Genomic DNA, 10,857 nt, shown 5'->3' on the forward strand with positions numbered 1-10,857 from the left:
AGATCCTAGTGTAACTTTACAGCCAGCCTTCCGTATCCATGGCTCCGCATCTGTGGTTTCAACCAACCATGGATCACGTAGTACACGTTTAGTGAAAGAAATCTGCATATAAGTGGACCCCTGTGGTTCAAACACGTGTTGTTCAAGGGTCAACCTTACCTTTTTTTTTTGAAAATTCTTTCTTTTGTCAAGCTTATAAGCATGCTGTGACTCAAAACATTCTCAGACAGGGTTTCTTTGGTGTCCATCGGCTCTCAGCAGGTGATCTCATAGAAGCTGTTATGCTTAGGAATTTGACTGAAACGAGGTTCTACCCTCTGCACCAGAACATTTCAAAATGGCCTCACCACGCAGCTTCCTCCCAACACTCAGTGCTGAGGAAACGTCCCCATGACCATCCTCCCCAGGCCTGGCAGTCAAAGATGGAACGGCTGACCTGCTGCAAGCTGAGATGCAGGGAAAACTTGCAACTCTTCTCACTCTCCCAGACAGCCTCACTCTCTGTCTGAAATTCTACCATTACTCTTTGGCTTTAGCTGTGATTGTTGTCTGATGTCCTTGCTAGATAGGGAGGGACCCAGATGTGATGTACTTTAAAAGCTGATTTTGGGACTTCTCTGGTGGCACAGTGGTTAAGAATCCGCCTGCCAACGCAGGGGACACAGGTTTGATCCCTGGTCCAGGAAGATCCCACATGCCACGGAGCAACTAAGCCCATGCGTCACAACTACTGAGTCTGCATGCCACAACTACTGAAGCCCGTGTGCCTAGAACCCATGCTCCACAACAAGAGAAGCCACTGCAATGAGAAGCCGGTGCACCGCAATGAAGAGTAGTCCCCGCTCGCTGCAACTAGAGAAAGCCCGCATGCAGCAACGAAGACCCAACGCAGCCAAAAATAAATAAATAAAAAATAAAATAAAAATGAAAAAAAGACTTAAAAACAGTGATTTTTAAGGTGATATGTTGATAGGACAGTTGCTTAACATTATGATCCTAGAGGCAAGATTGTGAGACATAAAGAAGGTAGTTGAAGGATAAGGTGTTTTACATGTGCTGCCTTCTCTACCAACCACTGTGATATCCTGTTATATTGGTGACCCCTAACGAACTACATCTGGTATTATCACCCTGTGTAGAACCATCCTCTTGAATCTGGGCTGGGCCTGTGATTTGCTTTAATCGATCGAATGCAATAGAAGTGGCTCTGGGTCAGTTCCAGACCTAAGTCTTAAGTTCTGGCAGCTTTCCCTTTTGCAATCTTGGGAATCCAGAGCTGCCACGTACAGAGTCTGGTGAGACCATGTGGAGAAGCCCTAAGGCCAGATACAGAGAGAAAAGCTAAGCCATCCAGTATCCCAGCAGATAGCAAACCCCATCCAACCCTTTACACACATAAGTGACTGCAGCAAAAGCAGCGGAAGAACCAACCAGTCCTGATTGCAGAATAGTGAGCAAATAAAGTGACTGCTGTGCCGAGCCATTATACATTGGAGTGGTTTCTTACACAGCAGTAGATAACCAAAACAACCAAGTCACAGGCTGGGTTTCCCCAGCCCTGTCGCCCCTCCTCCACCCCCTCTGGCTTTCCTGGTGAAAGAACTGCTAACCTAGTCATGGGACATGAGCAGCTGAAGATGCAAAGATGCCAGATGACAAAGCCAGACAGCCAGAGCCTCCTTGAGGAGGGTCAGTCTGAAGGGACCAGGCACAGTTGAAAGGAAACACATGTGCCCGTATTTTAAAGTTTATGAGGTGCCACACTGCACATGAGCTCATCTCTTGTTATACTTTTGTCTCACGGCCACCCAGCAGGCTTGGCCTGTCTCCCCTCAGCCTCTCACTCTCCTCTCAGCCCAGACAAATGGCTTGCAGGTCCCCAGACAGACACATCTCTCACGCCGGGACTCCCCTTGTCTCTCCACAGCCCCAGCTGGGAACCTGGAGAGTAAAGACCTAGACCCACTGTCCTGCTAGGGGCCTTCTCCTTCCCTCAGGGCCTTTCCTCCAGACCCAGGGACTTACAAGCAGCGAACTGAGGCTGGTGGGAGGCCAGGCACTGGGTGGGGGCAGGTGAGAGCAGTCAGAGGAGAGCAGGGAAGAGGGAAGCCAGTCTGGAACACAGGGGACCCTGGGAAAGGTGTCGCCTTTTAGTAATTCCCGCAGACTGTGGACAAAGTCATACTTAGCTCAAGCTTTAAAAATAATCTACACACACACAGACACAAACACTGTAATTTCCCTGGCTGGCCCCATCTGACATCTGTGCAGACACATGGGGGTGGGGAACAGGATGGGTGTTTGGAGGGAGTGTGTCTTAGGTTTGGAGCAGACCCCTCGGGAGTGACTACACGGAACTTCCCTTTGTTAATATGTTCTAAAGGAAGGTGACGCTCGAAGGAGTAGGCGAGGAGTCAGTGAATGCTCGCCTGTCCTCACACCCACCAGCCTGATTACCTCCCACTTATCCTTCCTGCCTCAGTGTTCCTGCCACCTCCTCCGGGAAGCCTCCCCTGACCACCTTCCCCATCCTTCTCCAGGCAAGGTTAGATGCACCTCCTCTGTGCTCACCCAATACCTCGTCTTCCCTCCAGAGTGACACTCATCACGTTTATTTTCTGTTTATTTTTCCAGCTTCCACTTTACACTGAGGGTAAGAACTGTGCCTACATTTGCTCTTCAAAGGGTCCCTAGCACCCAGGTTGTTGCCTGGCACATAGTTGGTTATCAATACACATCCGAAAAATAAAATACATCCATTTTATTGACGGTTAAATGGAGACCCAGAGAGGTTAAGGGACTTTCCTAAGGCTGCACAGCAAGCTCAGCAAGAAACCAGCTCTTTAGACTTGCAGTTGCGCAAAAGGACCCTCCCTCCCCTACCCCTCAGGAGGCAGGTGTGTGCACTAACAGGCCTGAAGGGGCCAGTGTTCCCTGGGAGGGTCCAACTCTTCCTCTCCAGCTCCTTGGCAGGGTCCCACCTCTGCTCTGACTTACACGCTGTGTCTGAGTCTGTGCCCCACTTCACCCACCCCAACAGCAGCCCCACTGGCTATAGAAGGGCAAGTCCCACCTCCCAGAGCATGCTTCCGCAGCTGAAAGATGAGTCGGGGATCGGGAGGCTCCTTCTAACTGAGGGTCTGGGAACCCCTATGAATGAGGCTGCAGACGCCTAGCTCGCAGCCAGCTCCACATGGCTTGCTCTGTGGCACGAAGCACAAACCTTCACCAAGCACCAGAAAGGCCCAGAAATCTTGTTTCTATTAAATGTACCAGAATTTTCCTTCAATATTACATAAGTTTCCAGCTTCCACTATTTTGTGTGTGTGTGTGTGTGTGTGTCTGGGTGTGTGTGCGCGCGCATGGGATGGTAGTTTTCAGATTTTGAAAACAAACAAATCCAGATGATTCTGCTGCATCATCAGGTCTGGGCAACACTTTAAAGTTTACACAGATCTTACATCTCACACCCATACCTCATGTACTGATCACAACCTTATCGCGAGGAAAGCAGGGCAGGGCCAATCACTAACCCGTTTCACAGATGGGGAAAATGATGCCTGGAGAGTGGGTGGCAGAACCTGGGACTTGCACTCAAAAGCCCTATTCCAGACTCTGTCCTCTTCCCACTCCTCCGCAGAGTGATTCTGGTTCAGAAAAAAAAAAAAAAGGGAGAATGAATATAATTACTTGATAGACCTGCCCAAACAGCTTGCTTACTCCTGGCAGGGAGCTAAATCATCTGGTGGGAAGCCCATTCTCTAGGAGATGGGGGTGAGAGATGACAGGAATAATAAAACTCTGGGACAAAGGCAACTGGATGCTGAGAGAGTGGCTCAAAAGATTAGGGCAGCCCATGGGGTGAGCCCCAGGCCTCAGAGCTCAGGGTCCGCTCCCACACAATTTTAAGCCAGCGTTTGTTAGAAAAACACCACAGTCCTGGCCACAGTGCACCCAGAGGTGGAGCAAACCCAGCCCTGGCCCCCGTGGCTCCTCAGTCTTCGACTGCTGTACAAGGTGGAAAGCGGCTACATAGGCGGGGCTGGAACGTGAGTTCCCATCTGACGGATGGGCGAACCAGGGGCGCCGCGCCGCGCCGCAAGAACGGAGCTGCAGGCCAAGCTCCGGGCTGGGTGCAGGTCTCAGACAGGCCACCAGAGGGAGCTGCCTGGGACACTCCCCTTTCCTTTCTCTGCGCAGTTCTTCCCTCTCGATTCCTGGAGTTGACGCTCTAGCCCAGGCCTGGGGGGTGGGGTGGGGGTGGGGACGTCGCGTAAGGACAGAGCCCAGAGCAAACTCAGAGAAGCAGGAGCCAGAAGCAGCAGTGGTTTTCGGCAGTCACCAAGGACTCCATTGCTTTCACATCGTCCCCTCTGATGAAATAACCTCCAATCTTCGTGTTTTACAGAATTTTAAAACTAACGTATTCAGGTGGTTTTTTTTTTTTCCAATTCAACAAATGGTTAATGCTTATATATTGACTTATTTCATTCTCACTATACAAAAAGATGTTTGACAGTTGAGAACACTGAGGCTCAAAGAGGTTAAATAATTTGCCCAAGGTCACACAGCAGAGAATATAGATTTTAAAAGTAAGTCTGTCTGATTCTGGAGCCTAGAAATAAACTAAGAATACTAACCTTACAGAATCAGAAACAGAGAATCCCAGAGTGCCAGCCTCCTTGGCTCTTTCTTTACAGAAGCCAAGATCAGCTTGGTGGGGACTTTAGAAGGGACTCTGGGTCCTGCAGGCCAGTGGTCCTGAAACCGTGCACCTCAGATTGGGACTCTAACCCACGAAGCCAGGACTCGAACCCGGCCAAAACCCGCGGTCTTCCAACTGAGATAAAACACCTGGTTTTAGGATTTAATGAAGCTCAGGTTCTTGATGTCTCATCACAGAAAGAATTCAGTGAGAGGGGCTTCCCTGGTGGTGCAGTGGTTAGGAATCCACCTGACGATGCAGGGGTCATGGGTTCGATCCCTGGTCCAGTAAGATCCCACATGTTGTGGAACCTAGAGGAAAGCCCGTGTGCAGCAACGAAGACCCAATGCAAGCATAAGTAAAGAAATTAAGTAATTTTTTTTTTTAAAAAAGGGCTTCCCTGGTGGCACAGTGGTTGAGAGTCTGCCTGCCGATGCAGGGGACACGGGTTCGTGCCCCGGTCTGGGAAGATCCCACATGCCGCGGAGCGGCTGGGCCCGTGAGCCATGGCCGCTGAGCCTGCGCATCCAGAGCCTGTGCTCCACAACGGGAGAGGCCACAGCAGTGAGAGGCCTGCACCGCTAAAAAAAAAAAAAAAAAAAAGAATTCAGTGGGAAACAAAGTGATAGGTAAGAAGTGGATTTATTTAAAGAGAAACACACTCCACAGACAGTGTGGGCCATCTCAGAAGGTGAGAAAGGCACCAGGGTATGGGGTTGTCAGTTTTTATAGGGGTGGGTAATTTCATAGGCTAATGAGTGGGAGGGGTATTCCAGCTATTTTGTGAAGGGGCGGGGATTTCCAGAAACTAGGCTACTGCCCACTTTTTGAATCTTATGATCCTGGCCTTGGAACTGTCATGGTGCCTGTGGGTGTGTCATTTAGCTTGCTGATGTGTTACAGTGAGCATATACTGAGGCTCAAGGTCTAGTGGAAGTTGACTTGTCCGCCATCTTGGACCCATTTGGTTCTAATCAGTTTATGTCATGTCCTAGGGCTATGTCATTCTTTTAGAGGTTGTACCCTGCCCCCTTCCCTCCTGTTTCATTTCCCCTTCAGAGATTTTACTTCCATATTCTTACGGGAAACAGAAGGGCGATGGTCTGTCTTCTGTAACTGCTTCAAGGCTGAGTAGGGGCATCGACCCTGCCTGTCAGGGAGTAAAACTCTCTGGATGCCTGATCTAGGGGCCCCAGGGACAGGAAAGCTCCTTGTTTTAAGTCAGTACGGGCTGGAATCCTCACATAGCCATCATCTTGGTGTGGAACTGTTGTAACTGCTTCCATAGCCTTTCTATGAATCTCCTTGATGATGAAGCAGTTTTTTTTTTCAGATAAAATATTATAGGTTTATTTAAAACTTAGTTCTCACCTTGAATGTGCAAAATACAAACTCCACAAAATGTTCATTTTTTTACTTTGTAATGTACAGATATACAAAATAGAAGTTTGCTTAAATTTACATTACATATTTATTAAGGCAAGGAACTATATAGAAAAAACAATTGTTCTGCTTAAGCCATACTTGGGAATAAACCATTGTACAAATTATTGCACATCTGAAACCACAGTGCATAACAGACTGCATAAAATGGTTAAAGTAAACCAGGTGTATTTACCTGAGTTAGGTCATAAATGTAGATGGGAAGACAAAAATAGATTTTCCTTGTCAAAGTATGTAGCAGTTTGAGAACTTTGACCTCATTTGGTACCTTTAGAACCAAGACTCACCGAGCACCGTCGTTTAGGCTATTAAAACACATTTTTTGTACCTGAATTTCTTCCTCTTCTAAGATTGTAATAATGGCTTTTAAAAGGCAAAGAGAATACAAGGTGATCTTTATACTGATATTGCATTGAAACATTCAGGGGATTTTGCTCTTCCCTCTCCCCAACTCACGGGTCTAATTTATATTCTGATATCCAAAACTTCCAGTCACCCCCTTGGCGTTTTGTAAGTCCAGGAATATATATTCAAGTTGGATATAGAATTGGAATGATAGAAGATCCAGTCACAGACCCCATCTGTTCTTTGTCATTTGGTTTCCTCATGTCTCCTGATTATCCATTCACAAGTTGACTTGTTGGAAACTCGACCATGATTGTAGTGCTTTCCAGCTGGGTTCCTCCCCTCACCGGGAAGACAGTGTGAAAGGTAAAAAATACTGAATTCTCGTCTGGCAGTGTGGGTCATATCCACTGTTTGGGGATTTAAAAGTGCCTCTTCATGCGTAAGGCGGGGTGGTCCAACCTCAAAAACTGCCCCATCGCACTTCTGGCACTGGAAGGGGCAGTGCCCGGTGTGTTTGCTGTAGTGCCTGGTCAGTTCATCTGAGCGGGCAGATCTCCACCCTCAGCCGTCCCAGTCACAGTGGTAAGGTTTCTCACCTGTGTGGGTTCGCAGGTGTGCCTTGAGAATTGCCTGAAGAGCAATTTGGCAGTACTAACCCAATGCCCTAAAATTTGCCACAGTAATTCCACTTCTAAAACACTCTTCTTAGAAAACAATCATGGAAAAGTATAAAATTTAGCTACAAGGATATTCATCGTCTACTGATAACAGCAAAAATATTGAAAACAATCTAAAGATTCATCAATAGGGTGGCTGTTTAAGTAACTTATGATATGTCTAAAGATAGAATATTGGCCACTCATTAAAAATTAAGCTGTACATAACCAAAACCAAACCAAAAAAACCAACCATGAATCCAAATTTCACACTCTATACAAATTAACTCAAATTAGGATCTAATTGGATCCTAATTGGATCACAGACCTAAATGTAAAACATAAACTTATATAAGTTTCAGGAAAAAAAAACAGGAGAAAGTCTTCAAGACCAAGGGCTAGCCAAAAAGATTTTTGATTTGATATCAAAAGCACAATCCATAAAATAAAAAATTGATAATTAGACCTCATCAGAATTTTAATTTTTGCTCCATGAAAGACCCCCTAAAGAGGATGAAAAGACAAGACGTAGATTGGGAGAAAATAGTTGGACACCACATATCTGACAAAAGACTTGTATCAAGAATATATAAAGAACTCTCAAATCTCAACAGAACAAGAACAGACACCCCAAGAAGAAAATGGGCAAAAAAAGAAACAAAAACAGACAGTGCACTGAAGGAGATATACAGACAGCAAATAAATGTGAAAGGATGTTCAACTTCATTGGCCATCAGTAAAATGCAGATTAAAACCACGAGATACCACCACATACCTCTCAGAACAGCGAAAATGAAAAATAGTGATGATACCAAGTACTGACAAGTATGTAGAGAAACTAGATCACTCGTGCATTGCTGGTGGGAATGCAAAAGGGAACAGCCGTTCCGGAGAACAGTTAGTTTGTTATAAAACTAAACAGTGTACTTACCACATGCCCCAGCAATCACATCCTTCAGCATTTATCCCAGAGAAATGAAAGCTTGTGTTTCACAGAAAACCTGTACACAAATATTGATAAAGGTGATTCACAATAGTCAAGAAATGGAAATAAATGTTCATCGATAGGTGACTGGTTAAACAAACAACGGTATACCCACACCATGGAATACTACATAGCGATAAAAAGGAATGAATTATTGATATATGTGACAGCGTGGGTGGATTTCAAGGGAATTATGCTGTGTTATAAAAGGCAATCCCGGGACTTCCCTGGTGGTCCAGTGGTTAAGAATCCACCCTCCAATGCTGGGGACGCGGGTTCTATCCCTGGTCGGGGAACTAAGATCCCACATGCCACAGAGCAACTGAGCCCACGTGCCACGACGAAGAGCCCACTCACTGCAACTAAGACCCAAGGCAGCCAAATAAATTAAGTAATTAATTAAAAAAATAAAGCCAATCCCAAAAGTTATATGCTGTATGCTTCTACTTATATAATATTCTTGGAGGAACAAAATTATGGAGTACAGATGAGCAGTAGCCAGGGGTTCGGAGTGGGGGAGTGGATGTGGTTATAAAGGAGGAAGGAGCGTTGTGGAAATGGAACAACTAGGTATTTTTATTGTAATGGTGGTCACATGAATCTGTACCAGTGATAATGTTGCATAGAACTACACACATATACATACACAGAAATGAGTACGTGTAAAACTGGTGAAATCTGAGTACTCAGTAGATGCTACCAATGTCCATCTCTTGGTTTTGATACTGTGCTATAGTTACACAAAAATGTGGCCACTGGAGGAAACTGGGTGAAGGATACACTGGATCTCCCTGTACATCTCTTTTGCAACTTCCTGTGAATCTATAATTATTTCAAAATAAAAATTTGGTATGAAGCTGCAACCCCAGGTGTGGGAGGTGGTGGCTGGGAGGGAGCCTGAGGGACCCCTCTGGGGGACGGGTAATTCTGTTCTGTTGATCTGGGTCCTGGTTACACAGATGAGTTTGGTTTGTGAAAATTCAATGAGCTGTACATTTACAATCCATGAGCTTTTCTCTACCTATATTATATCAATACTTCAATAAAACATTTTCTTAAAGGTTAAACCTGCAGAAGAATTTTTTTTTTTTTTTTTTTGCGGTACGCGGGCCTCTCACTGTTGTGGCCTCTCCCGTTGCGGAGCACAGGCTCCGGACACGCAGGCTCAGCGGCCGTGGCTCACGGCCCCAGCCGCTCCGCGGCATGTGGGATCTTCCCAGACCGGGGCACGAACCCGTGTCCCCTGCATCGGCAGGCGGACTCTCAACCACTGCCCCACCAGGGAAGCCCCATGCAGAAGACTATTTAAGGATGTGAGAAAATGTTCACTTAAATATCTTAAGTAGAAATAAAAGCAGAGTACAAAATAGTATATATTATTTGATACAATATTTGGTTTAAAAATTATATGAATGTGTACATGCATAGAAAAGTGACTAAAGGAAGATATGCCCAAATGTTAACACTGGCTAACATTTGGGTGGTGGAATAATGGCTGATTCTAAATTTTCTTCTTTGGTCTTATTCATATTTGCTATGATAAATATGTATTACTTTTGGAAACACACACATAAAAAGTTGTGTTAATGCTAATCTTTGATATTTGTATGGAATTTCCTAGCTTACAAGTATTATTTAGAAAGATCAGGAAGACAGAGATCATTATTACAATTTTTAAGATCAGGCAATTGTAGCCCAGGGAAGTGGAGTCACTTATCCAAAGTCTCTCCACATTTACAAATCTGAAGACTAGCGCTCACGTCTGCCAGCTCTGACCCTGAGCTTTCACCATCACTACCCTGCTAACATGGGCAAAAGCCCATGCTGGGCACCAAGGGGACTTCCAAGGTAACTGAAATCATAGCTCTCTGAGTTAGACCTCACATGTCATTCAGTCCAAGGCTACCATCCTCTACGTTATATCCCCAAATGGCCACCTCGTCCTTTCTTGCATACCTCCAGTCATGAGGAGCTTCTTCCATTCTAGAGCTGCTCTAGTGCTCAGTAAATGGCCCAGCGTTTCCACTGATCCCAAATCTACGCTGCATTCCTCCACCTTCCTTCATCCATCTTAATCCTGCCCCTTGGGCTACACAAACAAGTATGACCCCCTTTCCTTGTGGCAGTCCTGTAGAATTTGGGAGACAACAATCTGTCCCTGTCCCTAGTTCCTAAGGATAGGACTCCAAGCTTCTAAATTTTCTAGATCCAGAGAAGTTGAGTGACTTACCTAAGGTCACACAGCAATTTCAATATATGATTAATGAGTGTCTGCCTGGGCACAGCACTCTGTCGACTCTGCTGACATGGGTGGAGCTATCTGGACTCTGGGGGACCATCTGGGATCCCCCTTTCAGGACTAGGGAGTGGAAAGGAGACATAGGAGATATCTCTGTGCCAAACTTGTTCTGGGGTCCTCTGGGAGCCAGTATCGCCCTTCCCTCACAAACACACAGGGAGTCTGCATGCACTCCACCCACAGACTTCACTGCTCAGAACTGCTTTCAGGCCTCTAAAATCCCTCACATCTCTCTGGGACTCCCAGCTCTGCTCTTGCAGCCCTGAGGGAAATGAGTCAGGTGGGAGGAGCTGGGGAAGAGAAGGTGAGGGAGGAAGGAAACGGTTACTGGTCTCCCACAAGGGGCTCTGAATGATCTTGTGCAAGTCACTTCTCGGGAACCTCAGCTTCCTCATTTGCCAACCAGGATGCAAGTCCCCAC

At 46.1% G+C, this 10,857-nt stretch overlaps 1 long non-coding RNA gene across 1 annotated transcript; it reads right to left on the reverse strand.

Annotated features, from left to right (window-relative positions):
- Nucleotides 1-6,025: 6,025 nt before the first annotated feature.
- Nucleotides 6,026-8,490, reverse strand: LOC113607874 (uncharacterized). The gene is made up of 3 exons (XR_003428127.1): nucleotides 8,480-8,490; nucleotides 7,992-7,998; nucleotides 6,026-6,869 (listed from the first exon to the last, which is right to left on the reverse strand). It is a non-coding gene; the product is annotated as an uncharacterized LOC113607874 (long non-coding RNA).
- Between the last annotated feature and the right edge of the window lie 2,367 nt (nucleotides 8,491-10,857).

Source organism: Aethalodelphis obliquidens, unplaced genomic scaffold (genome assembly GCF_003676395.1).
Source record: "Aethalodelphis obliquidens isolate GAN/ISIS:26980383/991018 unplaced genomic scaffold, ASM367639v1 scaffold50, whole genome shotgun sequence".
NCBI classification, from domain to species: domain Eukaryota; kingdom Metazoa; phylum Chordata; class Mammalia; order Artiodactyla; family Delphinidae; genus Aethalodelphis; species Aethalodelphis obliquidens.